The 18859-nt window shown below is 37.5% G+C and overlaps 1 protein-coding gene and 1 long non-coding RNA gene across 3 annotated transcripts in view; one reads left to right on the top strand and one right to left on the bottom strand.

Moving 5' to 3' along the window:
* The window catches only part of LOC102469626 (uncharacterized), a 75200-nt gene extending 65778 nt beyond the window's left edge, over nucleotides 1-9422 (top strand). For both annotated transcript variants that reach the window (XR_335837.1, XR_335836.1), the window contains 2 exons: nucleotides 5824-5877; nucleotides 9300-9422. This is a non-coding gene — a long non-coding RNA (uncharacterized LOC102469626). The remainder of the gene's footprint in view (nucleotides 1-5823; nucleotides 5878-9299) is intronic.
* The window catches only part of LOC102471472 (cGMP-dependent protein kinase 1-like), a gene marked incomplete at its 5' end in the record, with an annotated part of 641417 nt that overhangs the window by 458502 nt on the left and 164056 nt on the right, over nucleotides 1-18859 (bottom strand). The gene's annotated exons all lie outside the window — the stretch shown is intronic.

Raw genomic sequence — 18859 nt, 5'->3', positions numbered from 1 at the left:
AGTTGCTTAAAGAGCTGCCAAAGTGCCTGTGGTTTTCAAACTGAGAGAAGTCTGGGAAGCACTTTAGGTACTTCTTTAGTATCAGGTCAGGATCTATTGCTTCCTGAAAATTCTAACTAGGACATTCTTAGGGAAGGTAAAGATATCTGAAGGTAATAAACAAATACAAAAACACAAACAAAAATCTCTATTCCCTGAAGCAACCAACCCTCAACCACCAGGCCACTTGCCAATGCCATCCTCAAATTTTCGAATGCCATTCCAAGATAATGTATCAGAGGAGAATGGGTTATTACATAGAAATAAGATAAAGACACAGATATAAACAAAGATGTTATTTTATGAACATCACTATTTTTTTCTATTATCTAGGACTGCTTGAAAAAAAAAAAAAAGAATAGCCATACTGCAATTCTTTCACTTCAGTTCTCTCTTCTCGGTATTTTGGGCATGCTTGCGCACAGGCCTGGAGTGATTTTCAAGGCACCACGTCTGGGACTCAAACTGTGGTCGACCATATAGGAGCCCGATGCCTTAACCACCACATGCTCTGCTGGTCCCTCAAGTTTTTCTTTCTTTTAACAACTCCAATCCTCAATCCATAATAATATAGATGAGGAATTCTGGGTCCTTTTTTCTAACTTTCTGTGACAACCACTCAGAAACTAATGCTCTGATCTCTGATCCATTTGCTTGCAGTGTGGTCCTGAATTATATTATACTACATATCTTCTTGTGATTCACTTTTTTCATAGGTAAAAATCAGGATAACAATGGTTCCTAACTCATGGGGCCATTGTGAGGATTACTTGAATTATTATATATAAAGCTCTAGAACAGTGCCTGACATAAAGTAAGTACTTAATAAACATAGACTACTGGAAGATTAGAGTAAAATTCAGAAAAGAAATGATTGTTTATGACATTGGCCATAGAAATTATGGCATAAGAAACACAGAGCTTTATACCTGAGTACAGAGAGGATGGCTACATCATCGCAATATTGTCTATCAACTATGTCTGTACCAAAAACAAAAACAGGTAAGGGAGAGAAATCTTCCTTATGCCTCTGAGTCAGGTATAAGAGGTATCAGTGACCTTCTCCCTTTGATATCTGGGGTTAACTGAGAGCTAAACAGATGCAGACATTCTAAACATTTTATTTTATTTTTACTTCTGTGCTTAAAGCCATTCTGTGTATTACTGTCAGAAGACTGATCTAGGGAGAATTCCTGGGCTACTTTTCAAGATTTCTGACAATCTTCACTTTAGCTTCATAGAAATTCAAAGAACATCTAGTATGTCAGATAGTATACTAAAATTTGGGATACAAATTTCCCTATAGTCCAAGTCATCTACAAGTGTATGATCTACTTGAATCAAATCCAATTGAGATTTAAAGGGGAAAACAACATTTACCAAATACAATTATTCAGATAAATTTTCTGACAGCCTGTTTACAGGAGCCATGAAAAAACTTCAACTAGGGACAGCATGTATATATATGAAGTTCAGTCTAAAAGAAAGTTCCAAAGTAAAGCAAACAATTACAGATAGAACTCGTAGACAGGAACTAAATTCAGTGATGCTTCTCCAGCAATATCTTACTGGATAGCATTTTGTTTCTTCTCTTCCCTCACCTTGGAAACATCCAAAAGAAGAAATTAGCAATGACCCAGTTGTACTTATCTATGAATGTGCTTTAGGGTGGAAATGATAGCAGATGGCAAATTACCTATTATCTCTAAAAATCCTTTGAACCTTGATTGGAGAGAATATGTAAATGGCTTTCTTTTCCCTGCTCAGAGGGGTTTAGCTGTCCTGTCTGGGATGATAATGCAATCATCTGCAGAAAACACAAATTCCCCAATTAACATCACAGCCATGGGAAACTTTCTCTATGAAAGGCAAACTCAGGCAGGCCCCTACATAGCCATCAAACCAAGAGGGTTTGGCTTGATTGAATTGATTAGATCTTAGTTAAGTGTCTTATTACTTTTTTTTCCCCCTTTTTGGCAAGGAGTCATCAAGGCAAAGTCTCCTCATTGTCTTTCAAAGAATCTTCTCAAGCCTATCTTTATTCAAATAGAATATAGAAAGACCCAATCAAGTTCAAGCTTTTTTCCACAGGGCACACTAATATCAACATGATAGTCAAGGATTCGTAAGACTGAACATTACTATGTGCTCATATTATCATGTGTCTCAAGTGTATTTAATTCACTTGGGACATTGACCTCTTTGACTCCTTTTGTCTCTCAAACCTAATTACCTAATTTTGTCCATTTAAGACCTCTTCCCCCTCACCACTTCCTCTGAGGTTTTTACCACTTTTGACTCATTTTTCTTTTCTGTCATCTGCCACCTGACTTAAACATGCCTAAATGATTTGAAATGCAAAGTAGATAATGTCATTCCCTCCTTAAAACATTCGATAACTCTCTACTATGCAGAAATCCGAAGTTCACACTCACTTACCTTTCAGTTCCTTTATCTGTGAAGGAAGAACTATAATTGTACCTACTCATAAACTAGCATTTACCAAACATGATTATTCAGATAAATATTCTGATAGCTTATCAACTTACAGGAGCAATGAAAAGGTTTCGACTAGGCACAGCGTGTTTGAATAGCCTAAAAGAAAATTCCACAATTAAACAACTACAGCTAGGGCTCTAAGGCAGGAAATAAACTCAGCAATGCTTCTCTAGCTATATCTTACAGGTGGCAATTTGTTTCTTCTCTTCCATTTCCTTGGAAACATCTAAAGGAACTAGCAATAACCCACTTGTACAGAGAGCAATATCACACTTTTTGGACTAAGGCAGTTGGATAACACATAGGCATAAATGCTTCCCAGGCCAAACTGAACATGTTTAGTTTTGCTTATAAAGTACACTTTGGAATGGAATAACAGAAAGCCCTTTCACACAGTGACTTATCTCAAGGAATTAAACATCATAACCAAAAAGTTTTATTTAGGCCAAAGTTGGCAATCTTACACTTTTTGGACTATGGCAGTGAGAGTTAATAAATGAGTTAATGTGCATAAAATGCTTAGAAGAGGGACTGGTATATGTTAAATGAAAGGCTTATCCGCAGTGATGATGATGATGATGATGTGATCATATTAACCATTTTTTTCAGAGAGGCATGGCTATAGGTTCAGGGATAGCTCATTTTGGCATAAAAACAAACAAACAAAAACAGAAAACTACATCATGACTTTTCTGATAATCTAACACAACGTGGAATGGCTAAACAAAGCTAAGTAACATATGCAAGAATGCAGTATATTATTATTAACTATAGTTATCATGTTTTACTTACTTAAATTTACCCCTTGTATTTAGCTGAAATTTTGTAACCTTTGACCAATATCTCTACTTCTGAGAAATCACTTTTTTTGGCTAATGTACATGCATTCACCAGAGGGACAAAGCAAGAGGGAAAGGAGAAAGTTCCTCTTTTGGGGAATGGACACATCTTGTCTATTCTCCCTATTTTTGGGATCTGAGATATGGGTGAACACACCCCTGGCATGTTTCTCAAACTATAAGGTCCAGGGCTCAAACTGTGAGGTTGGCAATGTGGGATCCATCTCCATTAACCACCAGGCCATAGAACTGACCCCAGACCAATAGTTTTTGGATTCCACGAGTGATCTCATGCAATATTTGTCTTTCTGTGCAGCTTATCTCACTTAACATAATGCCTTTCAGCTTTATCTTTGCTGTTGCAAATAAAATAATTTCTCCTATGTTTAATGTATTTCCTAGTTTATATACCACATTTTCTTTATTCATCATGGATGGACACATAGGTTGATTCCATATCTTAGAAATGCAAGTAATGTAGGACTACCAGCAGATGGCCTAATGGTTCTGTCATGGGACTCCCACATATCGACCACAGTTCGAGTCCCAGACCTGGCAGCTTAAAACTCATGTCAGGGGCATGTGCATGCGTGAGTGCCTTAAATCTCAAAAGGAGAATGGAGGAGAAGGGGTTATGGTGTAGCCATCCCTGCTGGGAGGGGATTTCTAGTTTTCTGTCTCTCTCTGTCTCTCCAATGAGCACATGCATCCTATAGCAAAAATCTCTCTCTCTCTAAAAAAAAAGCAAGTAGTGCTGCAATGAATATGAGGATGCAGCTGTTTCTTAGACATGTTGATTTCATTTCCTTTGGATATACATATACCTGATAGTAGAATTGCTAGATCATATGGAAATAGTATTTTTAATTTTTTGAGGAATCTTCATAATAACAGTAACAACTCAATAATGATAATAACATTATTATTTCCCATAATAGTGGTACTAATTTATACCCACCAACAGTATGCATTGGTTCCTTTTTTGTTAACATTCTTGCTAACATTTGTTCTCTTTTGCCTTTTTTGATAATTCTAACTGACATGAGATGATATTTCACTGTTTTTCTTTTGTATTTCTCTGATGACTAGTGATTTGATAATTTTTCATATATTAGGGGTCTTCAAAAAGTTCATAGAAAATGTGTAATAGAAAAAAATCTTGCATGAATTTCTGAAAAATTTTTTATCAAAAGTAACTCATACTTTAATTTCATATTTTCAAATTTTCTGGAGTCCCTACAAACATGTTGGATATTTGTATGTATTCTTTTGAGAAATGCCTACCCAGGCCCTTTGCCCATGTTTTTCTTTGCCCATGTATTTTATTTTTCTACCTTTCAAATATAGCCTTTTAATTTTTTTAATCTTAAATTTTCATTTATTTTATACATTTAATCACTATACATCACCACAGCTTGTAAAGTGAATTGACCCAACGTGAATACACTTCACATCAGTCCAGCTGAAGACACCATCCACATTTGCACATATTTTAATTGAGTTGCCTTCTGGCTATTGAAGTGTTTGAGTTCCTTGTGTATATTGGATATTAATTTTTCATGGACTGTGGTTTGCAAATACTTTCTACCATTTTGTAGGTTGTTTCTTCTCTTTGTTTTTTATTTTGCTGTACAGAAGTTTTTAGTTTGTGTAATACCATTTATCTATTTTTGTGCTTGTTACCTGTGCTTTTTGGGTTATATCGAAGAAATCATTGTCTAGGCCAGTGTTGTGAAGCTTCCTCCTATATTTGCCTCTAGCAGTCTTACAGTCTCAGTTCTTACATTTGTATCTATGATTCATTTTGAGTTAAGTTTTGTACATGGCATGAGATAAGGGTCCAATCTCCTTCTGCATATGTATATACAATTTTCCCAGCACCATTTATTGAAGAGGCTATCTTTTCCCCATTGTCCTTGGCACCTTTGTCAAAAATTAGTTGGCTTAGCCCATTGATATTTTAAAAACTAAATACCATTAATATAAAGAAGTATTAGAGGTAGTTATTAATTACGCAAATGGATTCATTCCAGAGTTTTTGTTTGTTTGTTGTGTATTAGTTATCTAGACTTAAGTTCTCCACACTCCTCCCCTCCTTAACTAAACTAGTGGACTAGAATGCAAATACCACCACACACTGTTAATAACTGCTACTGGGGCAAAACATCGTACTAATTTCAATGGGGCATACTGGGATATTAAGCAATTTCTTTTCCCCTCTACCTCATGAGTAGAGAGCAGGGATTCAACTGGCTCACAGTCACTAGAGCCACTGCATTAGTTAGTGGAAATATTGCTCACCAAATAAAAGACATGGAGGGGGATCAAAGACATGGAACAGGACATAAAAATAAGAACCAAATGATGATCCACAGAGGCTGGATACTCCAAGCAGACTAGCCAATGAGCAAGTACTATAAACAACTTTCCTTTTTTTCATACCCAGGTGCTACTGGAAGAGTTCATTGCTTTCAGGCAAATGAGAACATGGGCAGTGTTTGTAAGTACTTATATTTTTCTCTTTAATTTTGCCCCTTAGCCTATGATGTCTGAAATATGTACTATCTAGGCTTTACAGAAAAGGTGTGCCTATCCCTGAGTAAAGTCAAACTTACTAAGGACAATAAAAGAATGACCCCCTCCTCTCCTACGTCTAGCTTCAAATAAGAAAAACCTTTTTCAGTATCAGCACATTAGTGAAGCAGAGACAACTTCTATTGCTAAAGCATCTTACTGATTGAGTCTACTAATTGATGTGCAAATGAAAAGACCACTTTTATTTTCCATATAGGATGCCTGTGGCAAAATTGGTTTCCAATCATTTTCAGGATTATAGGTTTTTTCACCCAGGATACACAAAGGGGAATACCATGTGCTCCAGGGTTCTCTTCAGAAAACTGCAATACTCCACTCTGTCTGAATTATTTGGGACCATTCATTATATCAGAGCAGTACACAACAATCTAGAAAATTAGCAGAGTCACACAAATAGTCTAACACTGCCTACCAATTTGCAGTGAAGCTACTATGTTTTAGTCCTCATGACTCTCTTTAGAGCTCTCTCGTCTGAATATAGGATGTCATTCCAGGAACAATTATTTCACTAGGCTCACAGGCTGGAAACACCTACTTAGATTCACTCATTTAAAAAATAAATGATAGCTGAAGAATGGGCTTTACCAAAATGAAACATCTCTCTAGCTTATTAAAAGACTCTTTAAAGGATTACAAATAAGATACTAAACATAAAGACTTTGATTTACATTCTAAACTCTAGATGAGTATTTTAATATCCCCTTTCATCCAGATAACTCCCCTAGTCTCTGATTTTCCCTTTATAGGTGAGACTGATGTGCCACTAATTGAACACTTAAGCTGACCTCATATGAAAATATAAATGCAAAGATACCATTAGCTCTCTACAGGGTATGGCTCATATAACTAGTCTTTAATTAGAATCTTTATTACTCTGTTGACCAGGAAAAATAAAAATAAAGTAAATAAACTACAGATGTAACTCTCACATATTTCTATAGCAAAAGGCAACACCGAAAAACCATGATAGCTACATAACAAACCAACAGCAACTTCCTCAGGCCTCGGAAACACCAATTTGATTGCCAAATTTACATTAATAAAAGGGATTTGAAATTCATATGCTACCTTTCTACAGTCGTTAGTTATCCACATAGACTAGAGAGAGAGAGGAGGAAAGTCTTGACAATGTTTTTAAAATGAGAAGAAAGATGTGAGAAACAATAAATAAAGCCTATGCTAAAGTAACCTAACATTTATTTAAAAATTAACATTAAACTAGGCTTAACCACAGGAAATTATATAAAAAATAAACCCACAGTGTCATCAATAATGATATTTTAACAGTTGTCAAAAATTCTGAAGCTTTTGTCCTCTAGTCCCAAGAGACTAGATGAGCCTGTAAAGCAGATACTGTTCACATTTTACAAATGACTAAACAGAGGTACAAGATATTAAGTAACTTATTCATCAATACCATAAATCTGGCAAGTAGGTGAGCAATGCATTAAACTCAGATATCCTCACCTTATGACCAAGAACTTTAGCAGCGTACTCTATTGGTTCCCACACAATGGTGTCCCAGGACTTTCACTTAGGCTAAGTTTATGAAGGGATGGATGAAAAGGTGGGGTTTGATGAGAGATGACAAGACATATCTTAAATTTTACCAAAAGTTGAAACTACCCTAACTTCTGAAGCCCTTAGCAATTACTTTGCAAGATGATATTTGATGTAGTAGGTGTAGACTTTGTGCCTGTAATAGTGTATGTTAAGTTCCTTGGAGTGGGAAGGAAACTGAGCCTGAGTAAAACATTGTGTTTGTTTCTCTGCTTCCTACTGAATGTTTATACTTGTCTCAATTTAGTGAAGGCTCAAACAAGCAGATACACTCTCTCTATGAGCCAAAAAGCACCTCTGTTTGTGACTTACTGTGTGTAACACGTGGACAAAGGTCCTTTCTCATGAAGTAGTTCTGGATAAAGGTCGCCTCTGTGCTACAAGAGAGCATGCTTGTTTTTATTATTTTAAAGCGTATCTTCTTTCCATTTTGAATTTTCTGTATGTAGCAAGCAGCACATCTTAATCGTGAATCAGATAGAATGTGGTCCCTCAAAGAGCTCACTGTTTACTAGTGGAAAAAGAATACATAGATAATTATTAGTAATTCATCGTAATATGGGAGACGAAACATCTTAAATGGCTAAAAAACCTTTCTTACATGTTTTCAATGGTTTAAAAAAAATGAAATGAACAAAACAATGATCATTCCTTCCTCTGTATGAAAACATCAGAGAATGCTTCAGATAAAAAATAGTGACTTAAGATGTTATTTTATAAAATAGTATCTTGAAAAGGAGCCGGTCCAGCTTTTAACCAGTGTCAATCAGCAATAGAAAAACTAATAGGTTCCCCCCATTTTATAGTAAAAATTAGAATAACCAGAAGAAAATATACCCGAAGTGACATAAGGAAAAAGAGAATGAACAATTCACATAGTCTATAGATAAAAATGAGGTTGTGGCAAATAACTTGAAGGTTTAGTAAGTCACTTATTTTAATATCAACCATCGGCCTACACAGTCTAGTGTTCATTATAAATAAATCCCCTTGAGGTAGCCAAAGTTCTATTTACCAGTTTAGACAGAAAATGGTATAATCATAGAAACTAAGGTTGTTTCTATCGCACAATTTTTTTTTTTTAATATTTGTGTTGAACAAATCCCTCGGGCTAATGTAGACAGAATGATTGTTCACTGTGGAACTCTAACAAGGATTCCAAAATCACCTTATATTTTAAGCTTTGAAACTGAAATGTGTTGAATATCATTCCAATTCACCAAGGCCAAAAAGACATGAAATGCCAAATATTATGTAGCATTACTGAAAAGGGCTTTAAAAAAATCTGTGACAAATGATAGGATCTAGTTGAAATGTTTTGTAATGGGAAGAGCTGTCAGCATCAAACATTTTAATTCACAACCTAGATTACCATCTGCAACCTGATTCAGGAATCTGCTCAAATTATAACACTGTTCTCTTATTTCCAAATCAGATTAGATCATCTGAACCTCTGCATTCCAGGCAAAATGGTCCACCTTAAAAAAAAAATAAAATCCAATAAACCACTCAATTTCTAAAATAATGGTGATACGAAATGACACATGGTTAAAAAGAAAACAGGAACTTTATTCATTGAGCAGGCTAAAACAGGACAGGGCTCACATTGATTTGGCTTCTTTCAAATGAGAAAAGGCAGAAAAGGAATCAAGAAGCTGCAATGTGGTAAGGGACCTGGACACATCAATGATGTCCTGGCGACGTCACCCACAGTGTGGGACCAGAACAATTTAAGGGACTCATGTGCCTCTCCTTCCTTACTTACAGACAAAATCTTCAAATAGCAAGAAAAACACCATACCGAGAAAGAAGAACAACCTTCTGTATTATTTCCCTTCATTTTGAACTTCTAGCCCCTCTTCCCTTCCCTTTCCTAAAATATTTATGTACAGCTGGAATTTTCAGACTATTATTTTCCCCTTGACAGTCATATCAATTTAGTCTTGGAGTCAATCACATATTTTGGTAGGAAAAGAGATTTACTTATTTATTCAATGGATATACAGAAAGCATTTAATCTGTCCCAAACATTTCTCAAGAAGTTGGGAAGGCAACTGAGAACAAGTCACACAAACATAGTGTGAAATGCCTAGTTTACTCCAATATTAATTAGAATAAAATAAAATGAGATTATGGACAATAACTGCTGGGAAAGACCTAAAGGAGGATATGCTCCCTCCTTCCTTCCTTATTTATTCCTTCTTGTCTCCCTAGTTTCCTCTCCCCTCCCCTCCTTCCTCCTTGCCCCCCTTCTTCTTCTAACCCCCACAACATGCACAGAAGAGTTTTTGTAATTATCCATGTATTCTTTTTTATTTTAAAAGATTTTTGCTATAAAGCACGTATGCTCATGAGAGAGAGAGAGACAAAAAGCAAGAATCACGACCCCGGGGGGATGGCCACACTGCAATCCCTTCTCCATTCTCCTCTTGGGATTTTGGACATGCATGTACATGTGCCCAGGGTGCATTTTAAGTCGCTGGGTCCAGGACTCAAACCATGGTCGACTTCATGGGAGTCCAGAGATGTAACCATTATGCCACCTGCTGGTCCCTCCATATATCCTTAAGACTTGACAAAGGGACTTGGAACCTGGTAAATGAACAATAAATAAGAGACATCGTTGTATAACTAAACCTGACTGAAACCTGAATCTCAGTATGTCCTGCATGGTCACCACTAGTCACCTGTGTCCACTGAGCATGTGAAATGTAGTTCATCTGAAGAGAGACATACTGTTAAATACAAGATACTTGCTGAATTTCCAATATTTAAGAGAAAAAAGTTTAAAAATGCATTATAATTTAAAGGCATTTATAGCCTATAGAAATGACAGTACTGTAGGTGTACTGGGGTAGACAATATATTATTAAAATTAATCTCATCATATACTTAGTTTTATTTTTTTATCTTGGCTACTAGAAAATTTTACTTTTTCTACATGGCTGCATTTTATTTCTATTGGATAGCATTCCTCTAGAGAGGTAGGTGGTTAACAGATGCTCATATAGCTAATGACAGAACAAACGTATGCTGATTTTTGACATTATGATTTTTCAAAATTTGAACAAGAGAAACTCTCAGCAACGGAAATCTCATTATAATCTATGGTATAATGGAGGCCATAATCAGCAGTGTTGTGAAACAGACTCCATCCATAATCACGCCAATATTAAGACAAATGTGATTTCACCTTTTAGAATTCAAATAGAACATTCAAGGCAGAGGTACACATACCTGATAAACAGGAAGGGATTATAACATGGAACACAAGGTAGGTAAACAATGACACAAAGATGAAGAGCATACCATCAAACAATTATACAACTGTTTCAATTGCCAGAGGGTAATGTATGCATGTGTGCTTATCAGCAAGAGACAGAGACAGAGAGACAGAGAAAGAGAGACCAACCCCCTCATGGGGCATGGTCATTCCACAATCCCTTTTCCTCCATTTTCCTATCCTGTCAGGATCTTGGGCATACACACACCTGCATTCACACACATGTCTGCATAGTTTTCAAGCTACCAAGGTTGGAATGTGAACTACTATCAGGCATATGGGACCCAGCCCTCTTAACAACTCAGTTGTGAGGACACTCCAACAGCTATGTAATTTGAAAGAGGAAAAAAATAGTCCAGAGTCCACTCAACATTATGAAAATTCATTCATGAATAATAGTGTACACATAAGTAAATCAATTGCTGTCTTTCTTTTAGTGATTTTAGATCTTGTTTTACTCTACTGTGGGCTTACATAAGACTTCCATGTGAGTGGAAGTACACACAGACACATGCATGTACACAGATATTCTGAAGCCAAAATGACAAAAGGAAGAAAAGCTCGCTGAAAATAAAACAGCATTTTGTAGTCATAGCAACCTCAACTTTTAAAAAGCAATATTAAGGCAAGAAGAGCTCATCAAGAGCTACATCAAGTTGTTATAGCAACCAAAATATGGCTTTATAGAAACAAGTTTGCATTAAAATAGCCAGAGGGTTATAATGGTAAAAGACAGTTGTAAAAATATATCTTTAAAGCCCAAAGGTTTCAATTAGGACTTGTGTCCTCTGCTTCATTAGAACAAAATACAATCTCAGGTGATTATCCTAATAAGCACATAGTGGCAGTGACAATCAGGAAGGATATAGGATGGTAATACTTGATAATACTCAGTGAGGCCAAAATTAGTTAATCAATACTAATAATCTGGTCCTTTGTTAGTGATGAAAATTATTAAGTCAAAAGTAGAGTAAAAAGTAGTCAAGGACAAGTTGGTGGTGTGGTGGTCAGGCAGCTGGATCACACAGTTGGAGTCTTGGAGCCAGCAGGCTGTAAATACACTGGGTGAGTGAGCGTGCGTGCCCACAATCTCGGCAGGAAAGATGGAGAAGAAATAATGTGGCATGATCTTGATGCTTTCTCACTTTTCTACTCTCACTCCCTCTCTCTCCGCAAATACATCTTTCCGCTAACTTTTTTTTTTTTTTTTTTTTTTTGAGAGAGATTTTTGCTATAGGGCATGTGCACTCTACCCGGAGAGACAGAAAGCAAGAAACCACACGCACACACACGGGCGGGGGGGGGGGGAGGGGGGGGGCATACCACAATTCCTTCTCCTCCATTCTTCTATTGGGATTTTGGGTACACACATGACTGGTGTGAGTTTTAAACCACCACGTCCAGGGCTTGAACTGTGATAGACTATGTCAGAGTCCAGTGACATAACCATTATGCCATCTGCTAGTCCCCAGTTAAAGAAGTAATCCAATGAGGTTCTGTGGAGACATTTAAGAATAAGTCTTGGACAGGTCTTCTCAACTTTGGCACTGTTCACTTTTTTGGAACAGTTGTTCGTTGTGAGGACCTGTCCTGTACGTTGCAGTGCAGGGACATATTAAGTAAGCAGCATCCCTGGCCACTATCCACTAGATACAAGTAACACACACGCTGGGTGGGATGAACCAAAATGCCTCTAGACATTGAGAAATGTTCCCTGGGGAAGATGAGGGTCGCCAAATCACCTCTGACCGACACCTTTGGTCCTGAAACATGTCATCCTTACTACCCTGATACAGAAAGTCAGCAAATGTGGAAGAAATTAGCTAGTAAGTCAATCATATTCTTTTTTTGAGGGCAAACACTTCGAAGTCCTTTATGTCTTGGGACCTATGGCATACTCTGCTTATCATCTCAGATCAAATACTTTATTCTTTACTTCTACTCTTGACAAGTCTGACACGACAGTCTTTACCTTCTAGAAACCCTCTTCCTTCTCCTGTTTCAGTTAGTACACTCGCAGATGCCTATGAGCTCTCCTGCCAAATGGGAAACTATAACTGGCCCGTTTTTTTCTCTTCCCATCCCTTTTACTTTCCACAGTTGTTTCCCATTCATTTAAAGATTTTATTTGGAAAAAACTCTTACTATTCAAAATGTCCACCTCTCCTTTAGTTAACTACCTGAATTCTCCTCCATTAATCTTTATTAATTGGTTTAAATATCATTAAGCGCTATCAAACACTTAATGCACCACTTAGATTAAACATCACATAGTCTGGGACTATTAGATATTTTATTGAAGCCAAATAAATTAAAACAAAATAAGAACACATGTGATCAAATTTTATGGGGGTGATAAAGTTAATAAATGTCTTAGGCAAGGTGATAAGAAGGGTATGAGAATGAAATTGTAGTTCCTGGTCAAAGACAGTTTTCAGTCTAACTTCTAAACACCAGTGATAAGTACTCCAAATAAGATGCTCTCAGAGAGCAGCAGGAACTATTGGGCTGTCAGGAAAGCCATGATACATTTCTGCAGAGGAAAACAGAAAAATACTGACTTTCCCGACATCCTAATATCTGTGTATCTATAGAGGCTACTATGATACTTGACCCAAAATTGACAATAGATGACCAACACCAGCTTCTATGATTCAAGGTCTATAGAACTTCTTAAGCTAAGTAGTTAAACTTTTTTAAAAGAGTAATAGCAATCTAGGTTATTACATCAGCATGCATCTTTTTTTTTTCTTTTTAGAGAGCAATTTATACCATGGAGTATGTGCACTCACCAAAGAGACAGAGATAGAGAGACAGAAAGTGAGAAATCACCCCCTGGAGGATGGCCACACCACAGTCCCTTCTCCAGCCTCCTCTCGGGATCTTGGGCACACATGCACATGCTCCTGGCATGAGTTTCAAGCCACCAGGTCTAGGACTTGAACTGTGGTCAATCATGTGGTTGTCCAGTGATGTAACTGTTATGCCATCTGCTGGTCCCAGCATGCATCATCAAGGGTTTATATCTCCTCCAGTTCTTTCCATTAGCATGATCTTACCGTCTCTCTCGTATATATCCAAATAATTTTACAAAGCAATTTTTAGAGAAATTTACTTTTTAAGGATTTCTATCATATTTTTCACTAGGTTGATATTATCTAATATAAACATACGTACATATACATACATACATACACACATGGAATATATAATACACACATATATGCAATAGATACTGCATATATAAATATACATATATATAATATGAAAGACATATCTATATATATTTTCCATTTCATTTTCCAACACAATTCTCATACTTCTGTTACTCTCTGAAAGCACATACATACTGCTGTAGACCCTTGTACCTGCTGGTGTATCCATTATTAATTTGCTTGCCACAGGACCCTGACCGAGTTGACAATAATCTTTATGGAAAGCTTCTGAAAAGTATTAATAAGTAGTCAATTTTCTAAATCAGTTTTTCCCCCTGAAAAAACTTACAAATGAATAACCGGGAGCTTAGTTTCATGCTGTTTAAAAACTGCGTTGTGGTGGCACCAGCAGTTGGCGTAATGGTTATGTTGCTAGGCTCCCATTTAGTCGACCCTTGTTCAAGTCCTGGACCTGGTGGCTTAAACTCATGCCGGGCACATATGCGTGCATGTGTGCCCAAGATTCTGAGAGGAGTATGGAGGAGAAGGGATTGTGCCACGGCCATCCTCCCTGGGGGTGGGGGGGGTGATTTCTTGCTTTCTGTCTCACTGTCTCTCTCTGTCTTTCCAGCAAGCACACACACCTTATAGCAAAAACCTCTCAAAACAAAACAAAATAAAAACCTGCATTATGCAGGCCAGCAGGTGGTGTGGTGGTTAAGGTGTTGGACTCTCATATGGCCAACTGCAATATGAGCCCTGGACCCAGCAGCTTGAATCTCATGCTGGCATGTGTACCCAATTATCCCAAGAGGAGAATGGAGGAGAAGAAATTGCTTTGTGGCCATCTCCTCTAGGGAGGTGATCTCTTGTTTTCTCTTTCTGTCTCTTTCTGTGTCTCTTGTGAGCACGTGTACCCTATAGTAAGAATCTCTCTCTCTCTAAAAAAAAAAACGATGAAGCAATATGAGGTATGCCAAGGGATTGGTCAGGATATAGTACCCTTAAATATTCCATTTGTTAGCAAGGTAGATCATTCCTTCACATTGCAAATACTATTCTTGATAGCACTTAAATAAATCGGTCCTTGAGAACTGGAGTAGCTCCATAAAGCTGTTAAAGGTGATGTTAGAACCTTGCATGATGGGTAAGTGTGCATAATTAGAAAGAGGCAGCATGCAAAGATTCTCTAGCTTTTGGACATAAGAGCAATCTGTTACCAACAATGAATTAAAGGGCAATTCTTAAAAGGAGGATGTAGGAGCAGCCTGTAGCCTGAGTTAAGGGAATGGAGTCCCACATGGCCAATCCTTGCAGCTTGGCTCCCAGATCTGACAGCTTTAAAAACATGTGGAGCATGTGTACATGCATGTCCCAAATCCTGACAGGATGAAAAGACAGAAGAGAAGAGATTTCAGTGTGACCATCCTCCATAGGGGTTACTTTCTCCTCTTTCTCTCTGGTGAGCACATGCACCCACTGGCAAATTAAAAAAAAAAAAAAGAAAAGAAAAAAAAGAAAGAAAAGGGAGGGCATAGTGTTTAATATTTATGATTTTGTACAAACAAAATTATGATATATATTTTTTAACTCTAGAGGGTAGAATTAGTTTCAAGCCAAGAAGAAAATATACACTAGCTAGGATAAGAGTGAATTTAAAAGGAAATTGAAAAATCATACTTTTTCTAAGCCAAGATAAGTCCCATTTGAGAAGGCTGATTCAGTTGAAGCTGGGTACAGGGACAACAAATGCTCTTTTTGCCACCAGACAAGTAAGTTATCAATCCAACTGCATAAACAGTCATTTTTTTTTCATACATTATACACACCAAGCAGAAAGATTCTATGCATGAGCCTAGGGCTGCTGCGGGCACAGCACTGGCCACCGCTAATCATTCTTTCAGCTCGAATATGACTTTACAGTCTCCTCTGGAAACCGCCATTGGAAAAACAATATTAAAAACTAGCTCGTGGTATTTACTCTTAATTTATCCTTTCCCTAGCTTCCAAATCATCACATTGATTATTGCTTTAAGTGGTATTTCCAGCTTAGAAAATGGAGAGATAACACTATTTGAGACACCCAAGTGGGAGGAAAAAATGCTACACCGGACAACACTGCAAATATCTTAAAAATGCTCTACAAATCTACTGAAAATAAAGATTTCAATAAATTATCCATAGACCCCAGCAGGATTGAGCTGAGCTCTTTGAAAAAGGGAATAAGAAGGGAAAAAGAAACTCAGATTCTTCTTTTACTCCTTCTTTATTGAAAGACTATTGCATTAAGATGTTTAAAAATGATGCCCCTGGCTTTTCTTCCATTCCAGGTTACTTTTCATGTAAAACTGGGTTTCTGAGACCTATAGCAACTGTAGTGTGTTACTTAACCAGAAGAAGCTAACACTACAGGCAAAAAATTTCTGGATTCATTGAACATTTATCCATTCAACAATATTGTTTGAGTCACGACCTCATGCCAGATATTACGCTTGGTCCTAGAGATAAAATACTGAGCAAAAAGATACATGGTTCTTGTCCTTGAAGATCGTATTATTAAGCAAGGAAATGGAAATTATTCAAATATGAGCAGCATAAGTACTAATGAGAGAAGAACGTGTTTCCATGGGGCTATGAAAAAATTCATTTAACTTGGTCTGTCAGGTCAGGAAAGGCCTAACTGGAGAAGTGTTGCTTGAGTTGATACCAAATAGAAGTGAGATGATAAAGATCCTTTATGAAAAACAACTTAGCAGAATTAATTTAGATCACTCCAGGGTCTACGGGATCCAAGGGATTCCATTATCACACTACCAGGAGTGCTGACTCAATTCATCTCTAAATTACATAAAAACTGAAAGGCACTTAAAAGAAGATAATCCAACCTTTTCACTTTTTTCAAATTTTATGATTCCACATGTCCATGTGATAGGGCATGGCAGTCCTGGAGTCACTAAAGTCTAAAACGTCCCATGTTTGATCACATAAGTGATCAAGTGACCCTATTTCATGGGTCATAGAATGTCATCTGAGTGGTCCCAATCGCATGGCACATCACCCTGGTTAGGTCAGAGTAGTGTTACATAAAAATGGATGAATAGCATTTTTTTTTTTAGAGGTTTTTGCTATAGGGCGCATGTGCTCACCAGAAACAGAGACTTGCTGACAGAAAGTGAGAAATCACTCCCTGGGGGGTGGGGGGTGATGGCCATACTGCAATCCCTTCTCCTCCATTCTCCTCTAGGGATCTTAGGCTCACACATATATGTGCCTAGCGTGAGTTTAAGCCACTGGGTCCAAGACTCAAACTATGGTCGACTACATGGGAGTCCAGTGACATAGCCATTATGCCAACTAGATAGCAATTTCTAAAACTAGATAAAAAAAAAATTGGCAGCATTAGGCTAAAGGCAGAAATGTGTTCAGCTAAATCTGGGGGACACACCATTTGAAGTAACCTCTTACAGAAGTATGTGCAGAGGTGTATGGAAATGTAGTTCTGGTGCACCATGTCCATTGTCATTTTGCACAATGTATTGAACTATGTTGGCTCTGGGACAACAAAATGAATGGGACAATGCAGTAAATATAACTTGTATCATGATGAAATATTAACAGACTAATTATTATACATATTTAACTTCAAACTTTATAGCTACCTGAAGAAAATGCTCATGAGTCTTAGACTTAACAGGTCTTTAGTGGTGAAAGTGCCTTCTTTTTGATGCTTTATTTTTTCTATTTAACATGCAATATCACTCTAACTCCTCTTACCATACCCAAATCTAACTAAGGTGGTAGACTCTCATGTTTTCACCATGTTGAGAAATATTGTTCAGTGGTGGCTCCCTGATGACCCACATCTGAATTACTGGAGATATTTGTTAAAAATGGAGATTCTAGAGCCTATTCAAAATCTACTCAATCAGCAGGTTGAGAGCCACACAGACACTCAGGTTTCATCATCAATTCTGGCCATGATTGGCAAAGGCTGAGGTAAACCAGCTGTAGAATTTGGAATTAGACTTGACATAAACTTGGTCCTGGCCCCTGCTTACACACTGAGTTGCTTGTTTGCTCATTTTATAAAACAGTTTCTGCCTTGGTTTCCAAACTACACTTCCACTCCACCTCTAGAAGCAGGGCCCCAGCCTGACACTCCAAATGACTGCTTGGTTCTCAAATAACTACTATAATTCTTGGCTGCTCCACCTCTTAGAAATTGTATCCTGTCTACTATGCCCTTTACTGCTGTGTGACTCTACATAAAAGTGAAAAGCAAAATTCTGCTCTGAACCAGATAAGTAATATTGACAGTTATGGAATTATTATTCAACCACTTGCTGAACTACAATCAAAGTGTTATCCTCTGACCAGTAGCATCAATATCGTCTAAATGACTGTTAGAAATACAGAATCTTTGCCCAGCCATAGTGGCACAGATGAGAGGGCACCACTGCACAGTGGCAGAGGCTGGTGAGAGTCCAGATTTGGTTCCTGGCCCATCCTAAATATAGGCTGAGTGCAGTGGCAACACCTATGGTCCTAGCTACGTGGGAAGATGGGACAGGAGGATCATGATATAGCAAAACCCTGTCAAAAATCTCTCTTTTGCTCTCTTGCTCTCTCTCCTTCCTTCACTCTTTCTCTCTTAGGAATACATTAAACATAGACACAGAACTCTCTCCTTCCCTCACCTTTTCTCTCTTAGGAATACATTAAACATAGACACAGAATCTTTTTTTTTTTTTTTGGAGAGGTTTTTGCTGTAGGGTGTGTGTGCTCGCCAGAAAGACAGAGAGAAACAGGGAGACAGAAAGCGAGAAATCACTCCCTGGGGGGATGGCCACGCCGCAATCCCTCCTCCTCCTCTTCGGATCTTGAGCACG

This window comes from Tupaia chinensis, unplaced genomic scaffold (genome assembly GCF_000334495.1).
Source record: "Tupaia chinensis unplaced genomic scaffold, TupChi_1.0 Scaffold000546_1, whole genome shotgun sequence".
Taxonomy (NCBI): domain Eukaryota; kingdom Metazoa; phylum Chordata; class Mammalia; order Scandentia; family Tupaiidae; genus Tupaia; species Tupaia belangeri.
Note: the sequence above shows the minus strand (reverse complement) of the source record. Positions and strands in the feature narration are given on the sequence as shown.